This window comes from Babylonia areolata, chromosome 26 (genome assembly GCF_041734735.1).
Source record: "Babylonia areolata isolate BAREFJ2019XMU chromosome 26, ASM4173473v1, whole genome shotgun sequence".
Lineage (NCBI taxonomy): Eukaryota > Metazoa > Mollusca > Gastropoda > Neogastropoda > Buccinidae > Babylonia > Babylonia areolata.
The window spans coordinates 23,324,987-23,338,044 of NC_134901.1; the positions used below are offsets into that span (position 1 = coordinate 23,324,987).

General features: G+C 47.1%; 1 protein-coding gene across 2 annotated transcripts in view; it reads left to right on the forward strand.

Annotated features, from left to right (window-relative positions):
• Positions 1–607, forward strand: part of LOC143300651 (cytochrome b5-like) — an 11,306-nt gene extending 10,699 nt beyond the window's left edge. For both annotated transcript variants that reach the window (XM_076614477.1, XM_076614478.1), the window contains one exon: positions 1–607. This exon is cut by the window's left edge and continues 1,032 nt beyond it. The gene's annotated coding sequence lies outside the window, so the exon portion shown is untranslated.
• The last annotated feature ends 12,451 nt before the right edge of the window (positions 608–13,058 follow it).

The following is a 13,058-nucleotide window of genomic DNA, read 5'->3' on the forward strand; positions in this document are numbered from 1 at the left end:
TATACACGACATGGATGAATAAATTGGTCACCGAATAAAGTTTAGACAGAAATTCTTCTTGTTCTGCTGCTCCCCATCCACATCTTCCTTCGTTCTCCTCCTCCTTCTCTTCCTCCTTCTTCTTCTCATCATCATCATCATTTCTATTATCATTATCATTATCATTATCATCATCATCATCATTTCTATTATTATTATTATCATCATCATCATCATTGAAGAATACCTGACATGGATGAATGTACTGGTTACTGAATAAAGCGTAGACATACATTTTTCTTCTTCTTGGCATGTTCTTGTTGTTGCTGTTGTTGTTGTCGTCGTCGTCGTCGTTGTTTTTGTCAGAATTATCACCACGACGATGACAATACACAGACGACTAAGATGGAATAAAGTATTCATCGAACAACATGTAGGCCAACGTAGCAGCAGCAGAAGCAGCAAGAGGTTTGGGCTGACAGTAATATACGTAAAATAAGCAGTAATTTCTTTGTTTAGATATTCCAGTATCGGATTGGATTCTTAGCAGCAACCACAGCAAGAACAACCTGTAGCGTAGTTCTTAACATTGTGTTTATCAGATCTGTATTTCCCCCTACTTTAACTTTTTTTTAAAAATTTTAAAAATAAATAATCAGATGGAAAGCCCAGTTTGAGCAATCCAATGCCCTTATTTCAAATCAAGGACACTCGCTGATTCACTGTACAGTCTATAAACACACTTTGAAATGTTTTCCGCTGCATCCAGATAATGTATGTGAAGTGCCAGGAGACGTAATGTGCATTAAACTGAGACAAGAAAAATGTCAAAATAGAAATGTCAATTCTTGATGAATGTGTGCCTCATACAAACTGTGTGGAACGTTGACATACGGTTGTTGGCTGATTCAGAGCAATGTCTGACGGATACCCAGGAATTGAAAGAGATGCAGGAGACCTTTTTCTTTGGTGCGTCGCACGTGTGTGTGTGTGTGTGTGTGTGTGTGTGTGTGTGTGTGTGTGTGTGTGTGTGTGTGTGTGTTTCAGTTATATGTGATGTGTAGTTTGCTCTCTCTTTCATTCTCTGTCTTCACATATTGTGTGTGTGTGTGTATGTGTGCGTGTGTGTATGTGTGTGTGTGGGGGGGGGGGGGGGGGACGTGTGTGTGTGTGAGTGACACACACACACACACACACACACACACACACACACACACACAGTGACAGAGACAGAGAGCCATATATAATAATTATTGAAGTTTCTCTATGAAAACGTACATACAAAGGATCTGTACACACAATCAGACTGTCATTCATGCACACATTATCGCCCTTGCCCCACCCCACCTCCACACGCCCGAACCCCCACCCCCCTACAACCCTCCCTCCATTCCCCGGCCCCTCAACCCTCCACCTCTTCTCCCTGTCTCAGGAACGACCCTTGAACAACAACAACAACAATAGGCATTTTTCATCGACACTGCATCTTTAGCATCTTTTTCAACTTTGGATATTCCTTTCTTCGTCCGCCTGTGCTTGGAGACCACAGACCGGCCAATTAAGCAAAACGGAACCTTATCCCCACCCCCAACCCCATCCCCGGCAAACCCCACACCACATGGAGAGGGATGTACAAAAGGCCAGCTGGGAATAGCGCCAGCTATGGATACCACTACTAGATGCATTTTCAACATTAGCCCTTCGCTTGACACCAGACGAAAAAAATAACAAAGAAAGAAACAAAAACAAAACAAACAACAACAGAAAAGTTCGATAAAGACAAAGGAAGGCACAGAACGACTGAGTGAAAGAACAACAATACAATACAATACAACACAATACAAAACAACACAATACAACACAACACAATACAATACAATACAACACAATATATCTTTACTCATCCATTTAGAAATTAATTGTGCGTCACTCACCCAACGCAATATCTCAGCTCATATCCAAGTACAGCACACACACACACACACACACACACACACACATCGTCGAATATTACTGATAGTGAAAAGACGCTAAACAAAAGAACGAACGAACGAACACACACACACACACACACAACCACACACACACACACACACACACACACACACACACACACACACACACACACACACACACACACACACACACACACACACACACACACACAACGTGACAAAGGTCGGACCGACAACTAGGGGAAGACAGCTAACTTGAGACAGCACTCAGTGTATGAACAGCAGTGGAGATCTCTAGTCAGCCCACCTTGTATGCACCAGGGAATGAAGAGGAATGGACAGACTAGTTTCAGTTTCAGTAGCTCAAGGAGGCGTCACTGCGTTCGGACAAAACCATATACGCTGCACCACGTCTGCCAAGCAGATGCCTGACCAGCAGCGTAACCCAACGCGCTTAGTCAGGCCTTGAGAAAAAAAAGGTGAATAAATAATAGATAAGCTTACAAAAATAAATAAATAAATAAATAATTATTATAATATAGAAAAAGGTAGTAGTAGTAATAATAATAATAATAATAATAATAATAATAATAAAATAAATAAATAAATAAATAAATAAGACAACAATGATGATAAATAAGGAAATAAAAGGACAGACTAATGAAAGCCAACCCCTCACTCCCCCACGCCCTCCTCACCCCGTCTGGCAAAATTCGCCTCCTCTGCTGTTCTGATAAAGGTGATATCGGAAAGAAATCCGATTTACGTGGAGGAGGAATTTTGTTTAATGTCCCGTCACACATATTGAAGACATTTTGTTAGAATATCAATGTATCCATCTGAGTATTATCGACCGATTTAGGTATAGATCTTATATCTATGATTTTTTTTTTTAATATAAAACTTACATTTCCGTTTCCGTACCCGAGATTTTACACGGAACAGTATTTTCGCGTGTCCTTTTTATGTTCATGCTCAAGTAATGTTTCCATGTGACACACGATTATTTCAAGAAGACGTTCCTCTCACAGAGAGAGAGAGAGAGAGAGAGAGAGAGAGAGAGAGAGAGAGAGAGAGAGAAATGGTAGACAGGGGATGATAAATCTTGTATCGCGAAGGTGCAGCGAAGCATGTGGTTATTCCCCTTGGGTTGAAGTTAGCCTTCCCCTCACCCCCACAGACACAGACTCACACAGACGCACAGACACACACTGGTGGTGGTGTGTGTCCATCGAGATCGATGATGACCATCGTTGTCATCCAGCTGGGGGATGGGGGGAGGGTGGTGGTGGGGTGTGGGGGAGGATGCTCATGAATCTATCTGTGAATGCGCAGATGGCTGAATAGTCCAATCTGCGCACGAAATGTTCGCTGACAGTTGGGGCAGACAAAGACAGGCATACCATTGTCAGGGAGCTTGTTTGCCCGTGACTTTCTGGCCTGCCTCTTCTGAACAGCTGCAGCAGTCCTGTTGGCCTCGCACAACTTGGCGCCTTTGTGCACAGCAGCACGCCATTTGTCACGGTCCACTGCAGATTCCTCCCAGGAGTCAGGGTTGATATGAAATGCTTTCAGAGAGACTTTCAGAGTATCTCTGAAGCGCTTCTTCTGACCTCCGTGTGATCTCTTCCCTTGTTGCAGCTCGCCATAGAAGAGCCTTTTGGGCAGCCGATGGTCTGGCATGCGCGCCACGTGTCCAGCCCAGCGAAGCTGGGACTGCATCAGGATGGTGAAGATGCTGGGAAGGGTGGCTTTTGCGAGCACCTCTGTGTCTGGGGTCTTGTCTTGCCACTTGATGTTCAGTAGCTTCCTGAGGCATGTTGTGTGGAAGTGGTTCAGCTTCTTGGCATGTCGTTGGTACACTGTCCAAGTTTCGCAGGCGTACAGTAGTGTGGGGAGAACTACTGCTCTGTAGACCTTTAGCTTGGTCTCAAGACTAATGCCTCTTCTGTTCCAGACATTTGCACTGAGTCTACCAAAAGTTGCGCTTGCTCTTGCAATCCTGACGTTCACTTCATCGTCGATGGTCGCATTTCGTGACAGTGTGCTGCCAAGGTATGTGAACCGCTCCACTGCACTGAGTCTCTGACCGTTGACTGTGATGTTGGGCTCAACGTAGGGTTTCCCTGTGGCTGGCTGATGAAGAACTTCAGTTTTCCTCGTGCTGATGGTAAGGCCGAAGTTCCTGCTGGCAGTGGCAAACTTGTCAACGCTGAGTTGCATGTCAGCTTCAGATCCAGCGTTGAGGGCACAATCATCAGCAAACAAAAAGTCTCTGATGATGTCTGTCATGACCTTCGTTTTTGCTTGAAGCCTTCTGAGGTTAAACAACTTGCCATCTGTTCGGTACTTTAGGCCGATTCCAACATCGCCATCTCTGAAGGCATCAGTAAGCATTGCAGAGAACATGAGGCTGAACAGCGTTGGAGCCAGGACGCAGCCTTGCTTGACACCATTTGTGACAGCAAAAGGAGCAGATGTTTCGCCTTTGTCCTGGACTCGAGCCTGCATGCCTTCATGAAATTGGCTGACCAAGGAAATAAATTTCCGAGGGCATCCGTACTTGGCCATGATCTTCCACAGTCCCTCTCTACTCACGGTGTCGAAGGCCTTAGTGAGGTCGACATAGGTGGAGAACAGATCAGCATTTTGCTCCTGACATTTCTCTTGCAGCTGCCTTGCAGCAAACACCATGTCGGTGGTTCCGCGCTCTTTCCGGAATCCACATTGGCTCTCAGGCAAATGACCTTGGTCAAGGTGTGCTGTGAGGCGGTTTAGTAGGATCCTGGCAAGTATCTTGCCTGCGATGGAGAGCAAGGAAATGCCCCGATGGTTATCACAGGCTTGCCGGTTCCCCTTTCGCTTGTACAAGTGAATGATAGATGCATCTTTGAAATCCTGGGGGATCGTCTCTTCTTTCCACATGAGTGAGTACAGCTGATGGAGCTTCTCAGTCAGCACAGTGCCTCCATCCTTGTAGACCTCTGCTGGTATGGAGTCTGAGCCAGGTGCTTTGCCACTGGATAGCAGACGAATTGCTTTCTGGGTCTCAAGAGGTGTTGGCGGATCGTCCAGTGCTTCGTTGATGGGGACTTGTGGGAGACGGTCTATGGCTTCATCATTTATGGAGGAAGGGCGATTTAAGACACTGTTGAAGTGCTCAGCCCAGCGTTCGAGAATTTTCTCCTTCTCGGTGATCAAAGTATTCCCATCTGCACTGAGGAGGGGGGATGATCCTGAGGATGTGGGGCCGTAGACTTCTTTTAAGGCATCATAGAACCTCTTCATATCGTGCCTGTCAGCATATCCCTGGATCTCATCAGCTTTGTCACTCAGCCACTTATCCTGCATCTGACGTAACTTTTGCTGAACAGTCCTGCGGATGGCATTGTACGCATCCTTTTTTGATGTGGATTTTGGGTTGCTCAGGTAGGCTTGATGCAGACAGCGTTTCTCATCCAGAAGCTGCTTGATTTCATCACAGTTTTCATCAAACCAGTCTTTGTGCTTTCTGGACATGGGTCCCAGGGTCTCTGAAGCTGTACTATAGATCAGCTCACGCAGGGTCCTCCAGTCAGACTCCACATTCTGGTTGTCCAGAGAGGCGGATTCCAGACGATCTTCCAGCAGCTCCACAAAGGACTGTTTGATGGTGATGTTTTTCAGCTTAGCGATGTTGAGCCGTTTTGGAGCCTTCTGGCCTTGGGGGCGTCTCTTGGGCTGGATTCGAATATTCAGCTTCGAGACTACAAGGCGATGGTCTGTCCAACACTCGGCGCCGCACATGGTCTTTGTTACACGTACATCTTGCCTATCCCTTTTCCTGACGATGACATAATCGATGAGATGCCAATGCTTTGAGCGAGGGTGCATCCATGACGTCCTGTTACGGGTAGGGAGGCAGAAAACTGTGTTGGTTATCAGCAGTTCGTGCTCTGCACAGGTCTGAAGCAAAAGCAATCCATTTGGGTTGCAGTGGCCCACACCGTGCTTTCCAATCACTCCATCCCAGGAGATGTAGTCAGAGCCAACTCTAGCATTGAAGTCCCCAAGAATGATGAGCTTGTCTGCTTTTGGGATAGCAGCAATGACAGAGTGAAGGTCCTCGTAGAACTTCGCCTTCACTTCATCCGGGTTGGTCATGGTTGGGGCGTAGGCACTGACAATGGTGAGGTGCTTCTGGCCAGATGCCAGTGGGAGTTTCATGGTCATAAGCCTATCGTTGACTCCCTTTGGGATTCCAGCTAGCTTGCTGACAAGTGCTGTTTTTACTGCAAAACCAACGCCAGCCTCACGTCGCTCTTCGCTTCCTCGTCCACTCCAGAAGAAGGTGTAACCAGATCCCCGTTCACAGAGCTCGCCTTCACCTGCAAGCCGAGTCTCACTCAAGGCTGCGATGTCAATGTTGTATCTGGCGAGTTCGGATGCAACTAGTGCCGTTCTCCTTTGGGGTCTGTCCGCGTTATCTCTGTCCAGGAGAGTCCTTATGTTCCAAGCACCAATGGTGAGAGGAACGATCCTTGTTTTTTTCTTTTCTTTCTTGTTGTTTCGACCGCTGATGTAGGGTCCCCGCCAGCCGCGGTATGCTGGCCAGGGTGATATGGAGCAGGCAATTTTTAGGGCACCTTTTCTAGCCCCTTCCTCATGCCAGGGAGGTGAGCAGTGCATTCCTAAAGAGGGCTGCTCAGACGCTCAGACGGCTGCCGAGCTCCATCGCTGCTCCTGTCGACGAAGAACGACCCTATGGCCTGAGCCGCCTGCGTGCAGGTCTGCGACTGCGACTGCCAGTGTACCCACACCTGTCGTTTCGTCGCTCGCCTGTCGCCACAGGACTTGGGGGTGATGAAATGATGAAGGATGAAAGGTCATTTTGGATGACTGATGACTTGCGCGATGAGTTTGTTTAAAGTGAAGAGGAGTTGCGCAACGTCAACCTCACTCTCTCGTCCGGGTCCACCAATTTCCAGTGGCAAGACTAAGTCGAGACGACTGGAGGATGAGCACGGATGCAGTGGATGACCAAGATATCCTTTCGGTGTCTCATCTTGCTCTCTGCACTCCACAGTGCGTTGCTGTAACCGCCTTCCTCTCCGTTGAACCGATAGGTTTCTTCCGCAGATTCTGCCGGATCCAGACTAAGCATGCATGGGTAGACACACCCCGGGGGCCAACTGCGTGTGGCATGCACACAGCACAGTGGAGCTAGATGGCCGTCGGTGGCTCTCCTGAGCCAACGCCCTTTTATGGATCTCCATAAGGGTGTCTAGCCACCCGCCTCACCAGTCCCGGAAGGGAGCGGTGGGAGTGCCGGTTTAGTCGCCGGCAACCCGACCCTGAACAGGTTGTACTGGATTACAGGTTACCAGTAGCAGATCTAATGACCTGACCTGACCGAAAAACAGACACACACACACACACACACACACACACACATTCTTCACCCAGTCTATGCTTCATTCACCCGGTGGAAATGAATCAGGCCTGCATCATTTTGCACGGAGAGACCAGAGTGTAAACTGAATGAACAACTCGAAAACTCTCTCCTCTGCTGCTGCTGCTGCTGCTGCTCTCTCTCTCTCTCTCTCTCCGTATTTATGTCTCCCTGTATCTCCTTCTCTCCCCCTGTGTGTGTTCGTTCTTTGGTTTAACGTCGTTTCACTATAAGTGACCTTAGACGTGTGTATGTATGTGTGTGTGTGTGTGTGTGTGTGTGTGTGTGTCTGTGTCTCTGTGTATGTGTGTGTGTGTGTATTTGTATTTGTATTTCTTTTTATCACAACAGATTTCTCTGTGTGAAATTCGGGCTGCTCTCCACAGGGAGAGCGCGTCGCTACACTACAGCGCCACCCATTTTTTTGTATTTTTTCCTGCGTGCAGTTTTATTTGTTTTTCCTATCGCAGTGGATTTTTCTACAGAATTTTGCCAGGACCAACCCTTTTGTTGCCGTGGGTTCTTTTACGTGCGCTAAGTGCATGCTGCACACGGGACCTCGCTTTATCGTCTCATCCGAATGACTGGCGTCCAGACCACCACTCAAGGTCTAGTGGAGGGGGAGAAAATATCGGCGGCTGAGCCGTGATTCGAACCAGCGCGCTCAGATTCTCTCGCTTCCTAGGCGGACGCGTTACCTCTAGGCCATCACTCCACATAGTGTGTGTGTGTGTGTGTGTGTGTGTGTGTGTGTGTGTGTGTGTGTGTGTGTGTGTGTGTGTGTGTGTGTGTGTGTGTGTGTGTGTGTGTGTGTGTGTGTGTGTTCTCCGTCCGTCTGTCTGTATCCCTCTGGAACAGTTAGACTACACTGAACTGAAAAAACAACAACAAAAACATGAAATTTCTCCACCCTATCCCTCTCAGTCTCGCCGTCCCCGTGACCTCTTCGCCTGATAACCATTACTCCACCAGGAACAGATAACAGCTTCAGTTTCTGGAACGTTGCCAGAAGACCTCACTCACCTGTGTTCATCACACGAGCCAATGAACCCTGACTGCACCGCGTCTACGTCTCTGTCTTTTACCACCTGGAAGATTGTTAACATGATTACCTACACACAGTTCCAGGGAATTGATCATCCCGGAACAGAACGGAGGAAGGTGGCAGAATGGTTAAGACGCTCATCTGCCAATACAGAGAGTCCATGGGGGTGGGGGGGTTGGGGGGGTCAGTCTGGGTTCGAATCCCGCTCTCGCCCTGAGCGTCTGGTCAATCGGATAAGGCAATAAACCGAAATCCCGTGTGCAGCAAGCACTTGGCGCACTGTAAAAGTACCCATGGCAACATGTGGGGTGATGGCCTAGAGGTAACGCGTCCGCCTAGGAAACGAGAGAATCTGAGCGCGCTGGCTCGATTCACGGCTCAGCCCTCCCCTCCACTAGACCTTGAGTGGTTGTCTGGACGCTAGATGAGACGATAAACCGAGGTCTCGTGTGCAGCATGCACTTATCGCACGTAAAAGAACCCACGGCAGCAAAACGGTTGTTCCTGGCAAAATTCTGTAGAAAAATCCGCTTCGATAGAAAAAGCAAATAAAACTACACGCAGGAAAAAATACAAAAAAAAAAGAAAAAAAAAAGGGTGGCGCTGTAGTGTACGACACGCTCTCCCTGGGAAGAGCAGCCCGAATTTCACACAGAGAAATTTGTTGTGATAAAAAGAAATACAAAATACAAAAAATGAAGTGTTGGCCTCTGGCAAAATTTTATCGGAGGAATCCACTCCGATAGGTACACAAAGAAATGCATTTCACTCAAGGCCCGACTAAGCGTTTCGGGTTATGCTGCTGGTCAGGCATCCGCCGAGCAGATGTGATGTAGCGTATATGGATTTGTCAGAACGCAGTCACGCCTTCTTGAGTAAGTGAAACTGAAACTGCTAAATTCGTGAAGTATCAGTGTGTGGCATGACTTCATGAAGTCACAGCAGGATGCCCAGGTAAAGAATGGTAACCTGACATCCTGACCTGTAAGCTGTGTTTCATCTCAGTGAGGTGACAGCCCTTCACTGACATCCTGACCTGTAAGCTGTGTTTCATCTCAGTGAGGTGACAGCCCTTCACTGACATCCTGGGACCTGTAAGCTGTGTTTCATCTCAGTGAGGTGACAGCCCTTCACTGACATCCTGACCTGTAAGCACTGTCTTATATCAGTGAGGTGACAGCCCTTCACTGACATCCTGACCTGTAAGCTGTGTTTCATCTTAGTGAGGTGACAGCCCTTCACTGACATCCTGACCTGTAAGCGGCTGTGTCTAATATCAGTGAGGTGACAGCCCTTCACTGACATCCTGACCTGTAAGCTGTGTCTTATATCAGTGAGGTGATAGCCCTTCACTGACATTCTGACCTGAAAGCTGTGTCTTATATCAGTGAGGTGACAGCCCTTCACTGACATCCTGACCTGTAAGCTGTGTTTTATATCACTGAGGTGACAGCCCTTCACTGACATCCTGACCTGTAAGCTCTGCCTTATATCAGTCAGGTGACAGCCCTTCACTGACGAACATACTCGTCATTAGCAGTCAAGGGGTTAAAAGGTCTCAGAGCTGAAGGAAACGTGGAGGCGGTGCAGCTGTTGATTAACACCCAGTGTCGATTGTCCCTGGCAGAGAAGAAAAAAAAAAAGATAAAACCTTCAACGTTGCAGAGATTGCTGCCTGGGTCAAACGTAGCGGTGGGCACCTGCTTTTGCTTTATTCTACTTTTTTTTTCAAAGCTTTTTTTCTTTTTCGTTTTGGACAGTTTCAGAGAGAGACAGAGACAGACAGACAGACAGACAGACAGAGAGGTTGCGTGAACACGTGTCTGTCACGTGCTTCAGCCAGTCCACATCAGTGTATTCCACTCAGTCAATCGCAGAGAAGCCTCGTCTCGGGGGGCGGCCAACATGACCCACTGGAGTAAGAATCCGGTGTAACAGCCTAAAACTACCCCCCACCCCCCATTCCGCCTCCCCCCACACCTATTGCGGGGTTTTATCACGAGGTTATTTAGGGCTAGCATTGAATGACACCCCCCCCCCCTTCCCCCATCCGGCCAGCTGTATATATATATATATATATATATATATATATATATATATAGAGAGAGAGAGAGAGAGAGAGAGACAGAGAGAGAGAGAAATATATATATATATATATATATATATATTATATATATATATATATATATATATATATATATATATATATATATATAAAAGGGAGTGGGGGTCGAACTGGACTAACCTTTATTGACCCCCACCTCGTCTCCGTTATAACTTGTCGGAAGCCGATGGTGGCAGAATGGTTAAGACACTCATCTGCCAATACAGTTTCAGTTTCAGTTTCAGTAGCTCAAAGAGGCGTCACTGCGTTCGGACAAATCCATATACGCTACACCACATCTGCCAAGCAGATGCCTGACCAGCAGCGTAACCCAACGCGCTTAGTCAGGCCTTGAGAAAAAAAAAAGAAAAAAAAAGTAAATAAATAATAGATAAATACATAAAAAAGAACTACTACAACTAATAATAATATGTATAAGACGCAAAAACTTGATGAAGTCAACTATAAGCGTGCAAAAAACAAACAAAAAACAAACAAAAAAACAAACAAACAAACAACAACAACAACAACAAATAATAATAAAATAAAGAAATAAAGAAATACAATGACCGTAAAGGTGTGGTTTTGATTCGCCAGTCTCGCGGGGGGTGGGGGGGGGGGTCATTTCTGACTAGTTGAATTCCACCTCTCCTCCCCTAACCCCTCCGGGAGTCAATCAAGGCTGGTCTACATAATCCTCTGGGTTAACCTGGGCAAGCCATATTTGACCCCGGGATTGAAACCAAAGGGGTCTGGGGAGGGAGGGGGGGGGGGGGTGCGAATAGGCTGCTACACCGGATCAATCAGAATCGGGGGAAAGGAGGAGGGAGGCGAGATAGCAGGAGCGTGGGGTGGGGTGGGTGGGGGTAGCGGGTGGTTGCAGGAAGGAGTGGGGGTGGGGGGTGGGTGTTGGTGGAGAGAGGTTTGGTGCACCGGCTAAAAGTGCAACGTGTGGAAACAGAAACTGACAATCGATTCCACTGTAGCTGTCTCTCCTCTCTCTCTCTCTCCCTCTGCCTCTCTTCCCTTGCATGGCAAATGGAACTGATGTTTGAGTGACGTGCACGCTCAAAGTGCTATTCACTGATGTTTCCAGTTTTGGAAACGTGACAGGGAAGCGCGCGCAAGCACACACTGACTCAGTGACACACACGCACAAGTGGTCTGTTGGGAGCTCCCAAATGCGCGACAGCACACGCGCGTGTGCATTCAAATGGAGATATACAAGCCGCAAACAGGGTGTATATATATATTCCAGTCGTTAGTGTGTGTGCTTAAGTATCTATGTGTATAATTATAACAATGATGAAATATTCATTTACACCCGCCTCCAATGTATGATTTTCAAAGTGTATTTCTATACGTGTGCATGCGTATATGCACATGTGTAACATCATGCAGTCTGAACGCTTTGGGATTGTGGTCAACAGTGGTCAGCAGTGGGGGAATATGGACGTGGGGGGGAGCATAGACCTGGGGGAACAAAGACCCAGAAAACGTAAATTTGGGGGAACATAGACCTGGCTGAAAGAAAATTTGGGGGAAACATAGACCTCGTGGAACATAGATCAAGCTGACTCCCAAATAAACAAGCAAGGCAGTTCATGCTTATCTCCTGAATACCTTGTCCCAAATACAGGCCTCCCTCGTCGAAGTTCTGAGCTGCCCCCCCCCCCCCACACACACATACACACACACACACACACACATAGAGTAATTTGGATCGTTGATGTTTATTTCTGACAACGTGTTTCATACCAGTAGCCTTACTTCCAACCTATCTACTAATTTCTCATTACTGGATTGCGGACGGAACGAAAACTGCGCATGAATTCTACGCTGTTAATATCATATACAGCTAGTTTGACCGGAGTTGTTAATTGCTAATGACTGAGGACGTTTGTGTACGAGTGGTATTGTATTGTATTGTATAGTGTTACCTTTTTGTCACAACAAATTTCTCTGTGTGGAATTCAGGCTGCTCTCCTCTGCGAGAGCGCCTCTCCGCAGTGCAGCGCCACCTTTTTTTTTTCTTTTTCCTGTCTGCAAGTGCATTTGTCAAATTGTCAAAGCCGGGATTTTCCCACAGAATTTCCCCCCCCCCCCCAAGGACAACTCTTTAATTGCCGTGGGTTCCTTTACGTGAGCCTGTGCTAAGTGCTGGCATGCTTCACTGACACGGGACCTCGCAGGTTAGAAGAATAGAATAGATTAGAATAGAATATGTCTTTATTACCAAGTGTACCGGGGTCACAAGGAATATTGGGGGAAGGGGGGGGGGGTAGGTGGGGTAGGGAGGGGGGGATAGTACATAACAAGGTACGAACATAAATTGAAAACCATACACAAACACAGATACAGTAGAAATTAGGATACATACAAGTGCATATCAATATAAAAAAAACGTGTGTACTCACACATGCACGTGCTGCACTCTCTCTCTCTCTCTCTCTCTCTCTCTCTCTCGCACACACACACACACACACGTTTGAACAGAGGTCGCATATTACATGTGGAGGGGGATGATGACTAGATCTTCAGGTA